This window comes from Globicephala melas, chromosome 3 (assembly GCF_963455315.2).
Source record: "Globicephala melas chromosome 3, mGloMel1.2, whole genome shotgun sequence".
NCBI classification, from domain to species: domain Eukaryota; kingdom Metazoa; phylum Chordata; class Mammalia; order Artiodactyla; family Delphinidae; genus Globicephala; species Globicephala melas.
In genome coordinates this window covers 161244749-161257483 of record NC_083316.1, presented here as the reverse complement: position 1 = coordinate 161257483, position 12735 = coordinate 161244749, and the positions used below count along the sequence as shown (strand labels likewise).

At 42.2% G+C, this 12735-nt stretch overlaps 1 pseudogene; it reads left to right on the top strand.

The window, feature by feature from the left end:
* The first annotated feature begins 2052 nt into the window (after nt 1-2052).
* LOC115865562 (U6 spliceosomal RNA) lies at nt 2053-2145 on the top strand (annotated as a pseudogene).
* Nucleotides 2146-12735: the final 10590 nt, after the last annotated feature.

Below are 12735 nucleotides of genomic sequence, written 5' to 3'. Positions count from 1 at the left end.
GAAAAACAAACAGAACAAAGGAAAGGAAAAGTGTCTTCCATAGACCAGCATTTAATATGGAAAGTTGTTCAAGGACAGAATAGGAGAGTAGTGGCAAATATCATGAACACTTGACTACATAAGGGACAAACTATTATCCAGTTGGAAAAATGCAGCATATTTCCCTTCATTCCATAGACAATGGCCTCCTCATTGTAGACTTAAATGTGAAAGATAAAACTAGGCCACTTTTAGAAGTCAGAGGTAAATGTTTTATTGATAGAAGAATAGAAAGAGTATCTCATATAAGCAAAAGAATGATCTATAAAGACAAAGACAAATTCAAATGTATTAAAATTAAAGTAGTTAAAAGATACATAGGGCTTCCCTGGTGGCGCAGTGGTTTAGAGTCCGCCTGCCAATGCAGGGGACACGGGTTCGTGCCCCGGTCCGGAAATATCCCACATGCCATGGAGCGGCTGGGCCTGTGAGCCATGGCTGCTGAGCCTGTGCGTCCGGAGCCTGTGCTCCACAACGGGAGAGGCCACAACAGTGAGAGGCCCGCGTACCGCAAAAAAAAAAAAAAAAAAAATTACATGAAAAGGAAAATATCTGCAATGCACACAGATATAAAAATAGAAAAGGGCTACTTTGTAGAGTTAAAATGAACAGAGACAATTTTAAAATGGAAAAAGAAGCAAAACATATTTAACAGATATGAAAAGGACAATATATGAAAAAATGTCTATCACCTTGGCAACTGGGTAATAGGACACTAATATGTCCAGTAAATCCCATTTCACAGTGATTAGAACAAAACTTAGTCAATTTAATAATCTCAAGTGTTGGACTTCCCTGGTGGTGCAGTGGTTAAGAATCTGCCTGCCAGTGCAGGGGAACAGGTTCAATCCCTGGTCTGGGAAAATCCCACATACCACGGAGCAACTAAGCCTGTGCTCCACAACTACTGAGCCTGCATGCCACAACTACTGAAGCCTGCGTGCCCTAGAGCCCATGCTCCACAAGAGAAGCCACTGCAATGAGAAGCCTGCGCACTGCAACGAAGAGTAGCCCCCACTTGCCACAACTAGAGAAAGCCCGCGCGCAGCAACGAAGACCCAAAGCAGCCAAGAAAAAAGAAAGAAGAAGAAAAAGAAAATCCCAAGTGTTGAAGACCATTGGGGGAAAAATCATTAAATTATGCACAAATGGAGGAATGGAATGGCCAAGTGATATACTCCATTGCTATTTCCTGTGAATATGAACTTGATCACTATTTACAGCCCAGCAATTCCCAACAATGTCCACAGAATTTATTGCATAGTTGCACTTGGAGAGATATACAAGGGTGGCATACACTAATATCAACAGATCTGAAGGTTTTATCAATAAAACAGTAAAGCAAAGAGTACTGCAAAAAGTGCAGCATGTTACCTATTCTGTAACTGTTATGGTCTCCTGCAAAGACAGATGAAGCCTCGCCCGAGATTTAGTTCAGATGTCTGCACTGATGATAACACATACACATGTAAAGAGCATGAAAGGGGTTTCTTACTTCTATAATGGAAGTGTTTGGGAAAAGGAAAGGAAGCCTCTGAAGAAGGTGAAAAATGCCTTGAGACATCAAGGAAAGAAGGAAAGGAGCCTGGCCTGGGTTTTTTATTGAGCTTAGGGGATGGTATAGGGTGAGAATTCAAGTACACGAGCAAGGCCTTCTGTGGATTCAATCACTTGCCAGAATCAAAGGAAGGGAGACTGAGGTTTTCTTATCACCATGTACAGATGTGGGCACAAGTAGATGAAAGAAAGAGGAAGTAAGGTTTAAAGTTGTTAGCAGTCAAACATCAAAAAAAGGAGTCAGAGACTTCTTATCTATGGTCTGGTATCTAAGGAGCTTGGAAGTCAGCTTCTGGTACCTTCTAGTCCTCAGAAGAAAAAAAGCCAAGAAACTTAAAAGCAACAACTCTTCCACCAGAGAACTGAGGTCACAGGGTAAACTGCTGTCTCCAAATTAGAAATAGAAACAAAAAAGTACACCCAGACACCTGAAACTAAAACAACATTGTAAATCAACTGTACTCCAATAAAAATTTTTAAATAAAATTGGAACAATACAGAGAAGATCATCAGGATGACATGCAAATTAATGAAGTGTTCCATATTTTTATAAAAATACTGAATCACTATGCTGTACACCTGAAACTAATATAATACTGTAAATCAACTGTAAAAATAAACAAATAAAAATAAATAAATAAATAAAAATATACCCAGAATAGTTTCTTCTTTTTAACAAGCCTGTCCTGAAAACAACCCATTTCACAAGCGTGCAACTAACTGGGATTTTGCTAGAGCCTAACAGACCTGTGGCTGTAGGGAAATAGCCAACGTGAGTCTCTTTTAGCATTTTCTGCTCTCAAAGGTGGGGGCACCTCTGAGGATAATAGTGTTTTTTTCCCCTCCTAACAACAAATATGTGGTGTCCCAATGCCACTTCTCCAACTCTCTGTCACCAAATAGATGTCCAACAGTGCAATTCAATTCTAACACTAACTCACATATGTTACACTCTATAGATTTAAGCGCTCAGTACTAGACAATGCCTCTACTTCAGATGCCAGACACAAATGGTGTGCTTTGGTTACCAACGTTTCTATTCAGCCGTCTACAAATCATAGATTTCCTTGACACACCATCAGGTTCCATAATTTACTTAAAACAAAAGACACTCTATCACCCTTATTACTCAAGTCATTCCAAGGACTTCAAAAGTTTTTGCTAGGAATGCGGGACAAAGACCAAACATCTTTCTCATTGTATCACAGAAAGTCAAACCCAGAGATACAGGATCACTAAAAGATTGAGATCAAATCAGTGTCCTAGAGAATGCTTCCCCTCTGCCCACATCTACTTCTACATCAACTGGCCTCTTGTTTAATATAAATGGACTGTACAGAAAGACCTAGATCCTTTCCGGTAACATCAAGAAGAAGGCAAGGATGTCCCCTCTCACCATTCCTTTATCAATCTTATACTGGAATTTTTAGCTAATGCAATCAGACAGGAAAAGTAAATAAAAAGGATAAAAAATGAGAAGAAATAAAACTGCCTTGGCTGGCATATGACAAGACTGTCTTTGGAGAAAACCTCAAAGAATTCCAAGAGCAAAAAAAAAAAAAGACCTTGAACTACTAAGAGAGTAGAGGAAGGTTGAAGATTAAAACGTTAACATGCACAAATCAAGTGCTTTCCTACAGATCCACACATAATACTGAACTCAACTTTGACGAAGGACCAAAGGCAATATTTAATTTAGAAAAAATTTAGTCTTTTCAACAAATAATGCTGGAAAAATTGGATATCCACATGCAGAACGAAGAAATGAATCTAGACAGAGATTTAAAACCTTTCATAAAAATTAACCCAGGGCTTCCCTGGTGGCGCAGTGGTTGAGAGTCCGCCTGCCGATGCAGGGGACACGGGTTCGTGCCCCGGTCTGGGAAGATCCCATATGCCGCGGAGCGGCTGGGCCCGTGAGCCATGGCCGCTGAGCCTGCACGTCCGGAGCCTGTGCTCCGTAACGGGAGAGGCCACAGCAGTGAGAGGCCCGCACACCCTCCCCCAAAAAAAAAATAATAATTAACCCAAAATGGGTCAGAGTAGTTAGTGTAAAATGTAAAACTACAACATTCCAAAAAGATAACATATGAGAAAATCTAGGTGACCTTCGTTTTGGTGATTAATTTTTAGATACAAAAGCAAATGCAAGATCCAAAAGATAAAAAATAACTTTGACTTCATTAAAACGAGAAACCCCTGCTCAGTGAAACACAGTGCTAAGAGAATGAAAACACAAGCCACAGACCGGCAGAAAATCCTTGAAAATCATCTATATGATAAAGCGCTGGTATCCATAACATCCAAAGGACTCTTAAAACTGAACAAAAAGAAAACAACCTAATTAAAAATGAGCAAAAGATCTGAACACACATTTTATTGATGATATACAGATGGTAAATAAGCACATGAAAAAATTCTTAATATATTACCAGGAAACTGAAAATAAAAGAATGAGATATCACCCGACACTTCCTACAATGGCTAAAATTACAAACCTTCAGAACACCAAATAATGGCAAAGATGAAGAACTGGTGGTAATGGAAAATGGAAAGCTGGTGGAGTTTTGATGTGGGTTTTGTGAAGCCATTAGTGGAAAATTAAACCTCTCAGGAAACAGAAATTAAAGAGTTGGTGGTGCTTTTGAGGATAAGCTTGATTGGAAGATCAAAGAATGTGGAAATATTTAAAGGAGCAAAAAATCTGAAATTATTTAACATATATTGGAAAAGAACACTCTTCTCTTTTCAACACCAAAAGCCGTCCTTTGATGAGATCAATTTAATAAAAGTGATATCTAGTCAACATAACAGAGAAAGGAGGGAAGACAGAAATTACTCATATCAGAAATGAAAGAAGGGGGAAATGAACATGAAAAAGGACTTGACACCATCCAATATCCATTTAGGATGACAAACTAATAATAGAGGGGAACTCTCTCTTTTTGAGAAAGAACATTTACATGACACCTGGAGCTAACATCATACTTAGTGGTGGGAAACTAGATGCTTTACTGGTAAGACAGGAATGGAACAGAGCAAGAAGATCCCTCTTACCACTCCTATTCAACACTGTACTACAAACAACACACACACTCACACACACACACACACAAAGAAAAAAATAAAAACAAAACACACTGTACTAGAAGCCCTAGTCAATGCAGTAAGAAAAGAAAAGGAAATAAAAGATATACAGATTGGGAAGCAAGAAATAAAACTGTCTTTGTTCTATATGACATGATTGTCTATGTAAAAGATCTGAAAGAATCTACAACAGAGATTACTCTTGGAATTAATAAGAGCAGAGCAAGGTTGAAGGATACCAAAGGAAATAAGGTATCAAGCCATGAAAACACATGGAGGAACCCAAAAGGGACTTCCCTGGTGGTCCAGTGGTTAAGACTCCGTGCTCCCAATGCAGGGGGCATGGGTTCGATCCCTGGTCGGGGAAGTATGATTCCCCATGCCGTGCAGCCGAATTAAAAAAAAAAAAAAAGTATACTGCTAAGTGAAAGAAGCTAATCTCACAAAGCTACACACTGTATGATTCCAAGTATGTGACAATCTGGAAAAGACAAAACTATGAGCCAAGAAAAAAATCTCTGATTGTGAAGGATTTGAGGGTTCAAGGGAAGAATGAATGAATAGGTTGGGCATATAGGATTTTTAGGGAAATGAAACTACGCTATAGGATACAGAAATGAAATGAAGGATATATGTCATTAAACATTTGCCAGGATCTATAGATCTTTTAACACAAGGAGTCAATGCTACTGTAAACTGTACACTTTAATGTATTGACATTCACTGAACAATTTTAACAAATGTTCCACACACAAGATTTAAAAATAGTGTAAACCGTGTGGATGCAGAGTGGTTATGTGGGAACTCTCTGTACTCTCTATTTTTCTTTTTCTGTAAGCCTAAAATTGCTCCAAAAGAAAACTGAAGTGAATTAGAAAAAAAAAAAAGTTGAAGACAGACTCATTGCAATTCACCCCTGATGACTGATGACCAAAACGGGACACCTTTCATACAACTGATTTGAACTTATTTCAATAAGCCAGTATGGTGCTCCATGAGCCTGAGACCTGTTAACGGAAGTGAAACTTCAACTGAATGTCATGTTGGAGAGCAGCACTGTATTTTCTGAGAAGTGCCACGGTTACTACCAGTCATGTCTGGGACTCCAACATGGATAAGAGTGTCCTGGTGAGTCCCTATATTGTGGACCTAGTATATGTACAGATGAGAATAACCCTGAATTCTATTTTGGGTATCTCTAAATCAAGAGATCCCAACATTTCTTTTAATACAAAGGGGCAATTCTTGGACATCGTCCAAAAGGCTGTGAATACCTGTAGATGGGGCCAATTTTTGGCCAGTATCAAGATGACTCTCTGATGTTTGGTTAGCTGTGTGGTTTGGTCATTTATCAGGGATATCACAAGGGATGAAGAGCAGCAACTCTCCACTGAGCTCATCATGCACAAATGCATATTGTCATCCTTAATGTCTATGCACACCCCAGAGCTATACATTCAGTTAATACCAAGAAACTCCCGAGGGAAGTCTCCATCTGGGGGAGTAGTGACCTCTTCCAAGACCACAGCATCCTTTAATGCACTGAAGAGAGAACAGGCCACCCTCCTGCAGGAGGCATAAACCAGGACAGGTTTTGCTCCATCATTGCACACAGTGGTGCTGGTAGGCATGCCAACCCGATGGGGTGCTAGTTCTAGGGTCAAAGGCACAATGGGCAGCTCAGCAGAGGGTCACAAGCTCAGTGCTTATGAGACCCTTTCTTTTCTTTTTTTTTTCTTTTTGGCTGCGTTGGTTCTTCATTGCTGTGCGCAGGCTTTCTCTGGTTGCAGCGAGCGGGGGCTACTCTTCGTTGTGGTGCACGGGCTTCTCATTGTGCTGGCTTCTCTTGTTGGGAGCACGGGCTCTAGGCGCACGGGCTTCAGTAGTTGTGGCTCGCGGGCTCTAGAGCGCACGCTCAGTAGTTTGGCACACGGGCTTAGTTACTCTGCGGCATGTGGGATCTTCCCAGGCCAGGGCTTGAACCTGTGTCCCTTGCATTGGCAGGCAGATTCTTAACCACTGCGCCACCAGGGAAGCCCCGAGACCCTTTATTTTCAAGAGAGCTTAGTGTGTGACAGTCACTGCAGCTCTAATGGCAAACAGTGTGAGGCACAGGGCAGTTTCTTGCATCAGAAGCCTATGGACAATTTAAGGCCATTGTGGGTAACTCTAGGAGGTATGAAAGGTCACTGAAAACTCTACAGTGAAGGAGGCTAAGAGGACTCTAACACAAGTTAGTGTTATGTATGGCTGTTGTACGGCAATTTAAACACAGTCTAGAGCCTTCTGTGGTAGGGGTGACCTCAAGGTGGGCAAATTTCCAAGCAATAGCAAATATGGGCTCAAGTAAAATTAGTAAACAAGGAAAACGTTGCCTCCCAACACCAAAAGGACCCAGCAGATCTTGTGGGTACTGAAAAAGACTATATAACCATTTCTTCACAGTGTCAGAGAGGGAGCAGCCATCTGATTATCAAAGAATTTTCAGGAACTTGACCAAGGCATGAGGGTCTTATCTTATGCATGGGTCAATGGCCCATCCATCTCATATGAGCTCCCATTCCAATACTAGTTCTGAATGAGTGTGAAACGAATATCCTCAGAGGAGGACGTCATTAGTGTGATGTCATACCTGTGCTCCTGGAGCAAAGTGCACGCAGTGCAGATCCTACCTGCAGAGGCTGTGAAATGGCAAGGACGCTGAGGTTCCCTGAGGATAACCAGGTGAAGATGTATCATGTCTCTTCCTCCATGACATATAATTTAAGTAACCCAAGCTTAAATCAGTTAAAGCTAATTCCTTTGCTTTGTCACAGTGAGGTTATGGTGTCGTCCCTAATAACTCAGAGGGTCAGGATCTTTGTTGCAGTAGAGGGAGAAGCAGCTGCAGCAGAGGTGCTGCCGATGAGCCCTCTGGTATTTGGAGAGTATACTCAGTCCACCAACTACTGGCTCCCTTCCTTCTCTTCTCTTTCTTTCTCTTTGAAATAACTGCTCTTTAAGAAGTAACCCCTAGGCTCACCTCATTCACGGGGTATAATAGTATTCATAACACCCTAATGTAACAGGAGCTATTTGCTCTCTTGCCTTGTTACAAAAGTCCTTTTACACACACACACACACACACACACACACAATTTGTGTGTATGTGTGCGTGTGTATGTATATGTATATACATATATACATATATATATACATATATATATATATATATATATATATTCCCCCCTACCCTTTGCCGAGTCAGTCAGCTTGCGGTATCTTAGCTTCCCGACCAGGGGCTGAACCTGGGCCACAGCGGTCGTGAAAGCACCGAGTCCTAACCACTGGACCACCAGAGAATTCTCAGGCCTTCTATATTTTATTAACTGACCTGATTAAGCTGTACTAACTTCACAGAATGCACTAAAGTATTTTACTTTGTCCTCCTAAACTTCATCCCCTATAGCATGATAATCATTAACCAAACCCTAATTCCTAAGAATAACAGCACTTTTGACTAGCTGTTTTCCAGGGCTAGACGGTATCTACAGATAAGGGTGACTTAGGAGCTGGGACCTCCTGCCTCCTGGGAAAATGCCACAAGAAGATGAAAAACTGCCCTCTCACTTCTCCTCCTAGCATAAAAGAAACCTAAATTCTTTTCTGAATTAAGATGGTTCTTTAGGAAGTTAGTCCACCTTCTCGGTTTGCTGACTTTCAGAATAAAGTCACTACTTCTTGCCCCAACACCTCACGTCTCATTTTATTGGCCTGTCATGCAGCTGTAAGCGGGTAAGTTAGGGGAACCTCAGGGAAAAAGAACCCTGGCTTTCTTGACATAAGAGAAGCCATTTCTGGCCTAAGCCATTTTATGATCTAAGCCTGGCCACAATGCTTGCCCTTGAACAGGTCTCAGTAATCAATGAGCTTAAGGAACAAAGGAATGAAAGAACAGAGAAAAAGTAGTCAAACAATAGTGCAGTGATACAGCAGAGTCCTAGTTCCTCCTCAAGGGATATAGATATATATACAAAATAATATATCTTTGAGTTCTGCAGGAACGAAGGCCCCCAGCCGGGTGGAGGACAGAATGATGATGTTGACCCTCTTGACTTCATAAACCAAAGCTTGGACTCTGTCGACCTTTGCCCCAATTTTATGCTGAATTCTCCTCTGCTAAATCCCCTTCATGAATATGCATGTACCCTTAGCTTAAAACTTCCCCAATTTTGTTGTTCAGGGTGACAATGCTTTGGGAAATATCCCCAGTGTTCTCCTTACTTGCTGCAAGTAATAATAAATCCTTCCTTCTCCCGATCTTTGGCTTGGTTGTGTCTATTGGCTCAACACCCACCAAGAGGTGAACCCAGTTTTTGGGTAACACAGTGAGCAGTATGAGCTTGAACTTGGTAACACTAAACCCCTCCTAAAGTTGGGGAGACACCAGCCTCAGACACATCTTCACTCCAAACACATAGATGGGTTACACCCAAGACATCCACCCAGAAACACTGTAAGGAGGGCCCCATTCCCATACTCCTGCTCCCAAAGGACAAAGAATTACAGAAACTGCCAATTCAGAATCCTCTGTATAGAGAACCCAGCGTTGCTGGGATCAACAGTGCCACATAGGGCAGGAAAGCGCACAGGAGGAGACCCCAACAAATAGCAGCTCATGGAGCAGGAGCTTCCAGGCTTTCTTATCAGCCTGCCCAGGTAAGAAGCGCTAGGGGAAAAGGGAGGGGTGAGGCTTAAGTTTTCAGTAGTCAAACATCAAATATGTGGATCCCCACCACCCCACCCAAGAACAAACAGAAGAAAAATGTGCATTCACATGACTTGGTTTTATATAAAGAAACAATAGCAGGACGATGGAAGTAATCAAAACTGGTTCTTTGCACAGAAGTGGAGTGGGATATGTGGGCAGGGAGTTGCCTTAAGTTAGTTTCCTATCTTAGGGATTTTTTTAACCTTCCCATGAATTATTTATTTAAAAGAAGGAGAAAAAAATTTATACGCCATATTTTGCTATGCTTAATAATTATTTTATATTAACTTTTACATTTAAAAATTAATTTAATTTTAACTTTTCTACATAGGAAACCACTCCAAGACTTAATCTTTTAAACAGTAAGGTGTATAAGACTGCAGACTGTAAATAATTTACAAATCCCTTTCTAACGAAAAGGACTAGGGGCCTTACAGTTTGTCCTTCCACTATATTTCACACTGGTGATGTTTTCAGGAACGAATGGCATACTCTAATACACTAGGACTTGCAAAGTAAGAGCTGAAGTAAACTAAGAATTTCAAATATTTACAGAGGCTTTGAGGATTTTCCTCATATCGATGAAAATAGAAATTCAATTGTTTTTTTCCTCACATTCATTAAAATAGGAACTCATTTACCTTAGGAATAGTATAATAGCCTTTTAAATGTCAAATTTCTCTAGGAACAGGCACATACACTGATCTAAAAATGAAAAAAGCACCTGAGAACTTAAATATGCCCATCTCATATCTTGAGTTTCTCTTGCCTAAATGGAATAAAAATCCTATTTGGCTCCACAATTTTCTTGCCTTACATCGTATCTCTCGATCAACTTACATTTTAAAATCCCAAGTGCTGGTGCAAACTAGAGTTAAAGGGCTGCAATATTTTGGATAAAAGAATCCAAATACTGAAATCAAAACAGATAAGCAGGCTGCTTCCCTCAAATTCAGAAGAAAACCCCATTTTCAGAAAGTTGAACATATTCCAGACTTGGTGTCTAAACACTCCAGGTTGAGATGGAACCCCTAGAGTGGGTCAGTCCCTGGTGAAGGAGGGTAGGGACAGGTTAGCAGCCACACGAATCATCTCTGGGAGCTCTACATGTCCTCTCCTCTCCTGTAAGCATGGAAGCACTCCCTCCTCCAGGCTTCTCTTGTCACAAGTCAGGAAACTCTCAGGCTGATTCAGTTTAAGGCTCTGACCCAAAGGAACTCCCCAATTCATAAACCTTCTGTCCATGAGACAGAACACCTGATCTTCACAGACTCTCAGTGTGTACAAATTACACTAACTGCACGTACACTGTGGATGCAAAACTCAAACACTCTGTCTAAAAGTGTCTAGGCCTACGGAACTACAACTACAACCTAAAAAAGTCATCATCCCCACCCCCACGTGCAGGTGCACTGCCAGCTTTGCAAAGCTCTGCATCTTCTCTCACTATAAAGTTTCCTTCTGTGGTGGATGCGAACAGGGAGGACACCTGAAAGGGTAAGGCTTCCCAGGAAGAACCAACTAGATTTTGCAGTACTTCCCTTTCCAACCTCAAGGGGGCCTTAGTGAGGCTCACTTACCACAGGCCTCTACTCTCCCTGGACTTGCTTTGGATCCCTGAGATTTTAAATGACACAAAGCCAGTTTTTGAACAATACAGCAGAATAATTTAAATCCAGTGTTTATGTGGGAAGGAGGAAAGAAAATGGTAAGGCACTTTAGTAGTTCAAGCAGAAAACCCCAAATATCTATTCCATCCAGAATAAAAGATGTCAGTTAATTATTATTTCCATGGCAAGAAATTCATTTGTAAATAATTAACTACACTTGAACACTTTTGGTCTAAGCCCTGCAATTTCATTTGAAAATATCCAAAAGTAAACACAGACCTCAGAAACTTACTACACACGTTCAGGGAAAGAAAGAGTGGAACCAAAACTCTTAACAAATGTAATGTAATACAAGAATATTTTATCTTCTCTCAGAGTCACCTCTTTCTTGCCTGTTTGGAACTATTTTATACTGTCCTTATAGCTCTATTGATTAAATACGTTTTTCCTTTATTGAAAAATGCAGACTAAGTCAGTAAATCTCTTTAAAGTTACAAATCCAGGGAGAGGCAGTGCTGACAGTTTCCACAAAAATAAACTCCACCCAAAAGCCTTCCCATAGGATGTATGTGTCCTGTAAGGATTCTGGGGGAGAGGCACAAGGTTTTCATAAAATGAACATGGTTCCGTGTGGTTATTCGTCTTTCTTCACATGTAAAACATCCACAGATAAAAAAAATAAATCTTTAAGGGCCATCCATGGCTCTGTGGGAAAAGGATAAACAGTTAAAATATTCGGTCGCTTTGAAATGCACCACAGAGGACAAATAGTTGATAGTGATGCTGTGAATCGGAAAAGCGAAGCTGGCTTTGGGAATGGGAGGAGGTATTTATTGCCAGAGCTAGGCTGGGGAAACAAGAACTGTGAATTTGAAACCCTGCTCTAAAAACCACAACACTCGTAAAACTCAGAAGAAAACGAGTCCCGCTAACGTGAAAGGAGAGACTGTGGACTCCATAGAGCACAGCTCCTCCCACGCACGATCCCCGGAGACCCAATCACAGCTGTTCCCTGATGACCCTCCCTGTGGTCACCGCACAGTCTCGGGGAGACGACAAACTGCGGGCGCAGAGCTGCCCAGAGAGGCTCCGGGGTCAGGGCCCAAGTCGCCGCGCGCAGTGACGGGACAGGACGCCCGGGGTTCCGGCTGTCGGCCCCGCCCCCACGCTGCCAGACCGAGGGGACTGAGGTCCGAGCGGAGACACACGCGGCTCGGGTCCGCATACCCCAGAGTTGACCTCGGTCAGACCCGGGTCCTGCCAGGGCCGGTTCCGACCAGACCCTGCACCGCATCTCCACATCGCTGGGCAGCGCACTTACCATTTCTAGGTTTCCCCGAGTCCCTCCTATGACTCCCACGACCGCTGCAAAGCACAGCGTGAGGGACACTGCGGCAAAGCCACAGAGACGATTAGGGGCGAGTAGGGATGTCTGCGCCAATGCAGTGCATGTCCCCACCCACTTTCCCCAGCGGGGTTCTTGATTGGACAGTTTGAGAGGCCTCGCCCCCCACGCTTGAGTGACAGCGGGGCAGGAAGATGCATGTCTGCGGAACCAGACTCTGCGGGTGGGCGGCGACCTGATCCGGCAAAGGATGTCTGCATTTAAACGGAACTTCTTTCCGGCTTCTGGCGGCCTGTGTTGTTTTCGCCCAGTTCTTCATGAACGCGGAGGTACAGGGAAATGCTGAT